Consider the following 2,500-nt stretch of genomic DNA (forward strand, 5'->3'; position numbering starts at 1 on the left):
ACACCCGTCTCCCATAAATGACGGAGGGCACCTTTGCTACTCATTACCCTTAGACTGCTCAACTGGAGAGGGGAGAAAAAAAGGCCCTGGCCGAGGTGGTGAGTCGGCCTCCACTCTCCCTCACGGTTGAAAAAGATGTGCTCCTGGCGCACTGGCCCTGCTGAAAATCTCTCTCCATTTGGCCGAGGCAGAGAGTCGGCCTCCTCTCTCCCTTACGGTCGAAAAAGATGTGCTGCTGTCGAACTGGCCATTACATCCTCACCTGATCTAGTCCCCCATTAGATCCCCCCCCCCCCCCCGCAGTTACCCCGTACCACATATCTAGCACGGACCTTGACCTCCAGCAGGCCCCGGGGACCCACATTACCCCCCCCCCCCCCCCCTGCAGTTACCCTGTACCACATATCTAGCATGGACCTTGACTTCCAGCAGGCCCCGTGGACCCACAATACCCCCCCCCCCCCCCCTGCAGTTACCCTGTGCCACATATCTAGCATGGACCTGGACCTCCAGCAGGCCCCGTGGACCCACATTACCCCCCCCCTGCAGTTACCCTGTGCCACATATCTAGCATGGACCTGGACCTCCAGCAGGCCCTGGGGACCCACATACTCCCCTGCTCTACTCCCCCACTAGCTTTCCTTTCTTGCAGTTACGCTCCAGCGCATATCCAGCATGGACCTTGACCTCCAGCAGGCCCCGTGAACCCACATTACCCCCCCCCCCCTCCTGCAGTTACCCTGTACCACGTATCTAGCATGGACCTGGACCTCCAGCAGGCCCCGGGGACCCACACTTAAGCCCCCTCCCACTAACAAAGCAGAACACCACTGGCAAAATCCTCGTGCCCCTGGTACTCCAGAAAGCACATTGAAATGTGCCCCTGGTACACTGCGCAGAAGAACTGCCACACACACACACACACGCACGCACGCACGCACGCACGCACGCACGCACGCACGCACTGCTTGTGCCTATGGTACGACAACTTTTCTCGTGCCTATGGTACGACAACTTTTCTCGTGCCTATGGTACAACAACTTTTCGCCGTGCCCCTGGTACACCGCTCAGTAGCACTTTGCCACACAAACTCTCCTCGTGCCTATGGTACGACAACTTTTCTCGTGCCTATGGTACGACAACTTTTCTCGTGCCTATGGTACAACAACTTTCCTCCGTGCCCCTGGTACGACAGCTTTTCTCGTGCCTATGGTACAACAACTTTTCTCGTGCCTATGGTACAACAACTTTTCGCCGTGCCCCTGGTACACCGCTCAGTAGCACTTTGCCACACAAACTCTCCTCGTACCTATGGTACGACAACTTTTCTCGTGCCTATGGTACAACAACTTTCCTCCGTGCCCCTGGTACGACAGCTTTTCTCGTGCCTATGGTACAACAACTTTTCTCGTGCCTATGGTACAACAACTTTTCGCCGTGCCCCTGGTACACCGCTCAGTAGCACTTTGCCACACAAACTCTCCTCGTGCCTATGGTACGACAACTTTTCTCATGCCTATGGTACAACAACTTTCCTCCGTGCCCCTGGTACGACAGCTTTTCTCGTGCCTATGGTACAACAACTTTTCTCGTGCCTATGGTACAACAACTTTTCGCCGTGCCCCTGGTACACCGCTCAGTAGCACTTTGCCACACAAACTCTCCTCGTGCCTATGGTACGACAACTTTTCTCGTGCCTATGGTACAACAACTTTCCTCCGTGCCCCTGGTACGACAGCTTTTCTCGTGCCTATGGTACAACAACTTTTCTCGTGCCTATGGTACAACAACTTTTCGCCGTGCCCCTGGTACACCGCTCAGTAGCACTTTGCCACACAAACTCTCCTCGTGCCTATGGTACGACAACTTTTCTCGTGCCTATGGTACAACAACTTTCCTCCGTGCCCCTGGTACGACAGCTTTTCTCGTGCCTATGGTACAACAACTTTTCTCGTGCCTATGGTACAACAACTTTTCGCCGTGCCCCTGGTACACCGCTCAGTAGCACTTTGCCACACAAACTCTCCTCGTACCTATGGTACGACAACTTTTCTCGTGCCTATGGTACAACAACTTTCCTCCGTGCCCCTGGTACGACAGCTTTTCTCGTGCCTATGGTACAACAACTTTTCTCGTGCCTATGGTACAACAACTTTTCGCCGTGCCCCTGGTACACCGCTCAGTAGCACTTTGCCACACAAACTCTCCTCGTGCCTATGGTACGACAACTTTTCTCGTGCCTATGGTACAACAACTTTCCTCCGTGCCCCTGGTACGACAGCTTTTCTCGTGCCTATGGTACAACAACTTTTCTCGTGCCTATGGTACAACAACTTTTCGCCGTGCCCCTGGTACACCGCTCAGTAGCACTTTGCCACACACACACTCCTCGTACCTATGGTATGACAACTTTTCTCGTGCCTATGGTACGACAACTTTTCTCGTGCCTATGGTACAACAACTTTTCGCCGTGCCCCTGGTACACCGCTCAGTAGCACTT

This window comes from Copadichromis virginalis, linkage group LG13 (assembly GCF_057382275.1).
Source record: "Copadichromis virginalis isolate Kocher_CV1m ecotype Utaka linkage group LG13, C_Virginalis_male_GT1.1, whole genome shotgun sequence".
NCBI lineage: Eukaryota > Metazoa > Chordata > Actinopteri > Cichliformes > Cichlidae > Copadichromis > Copadichromis virginalis.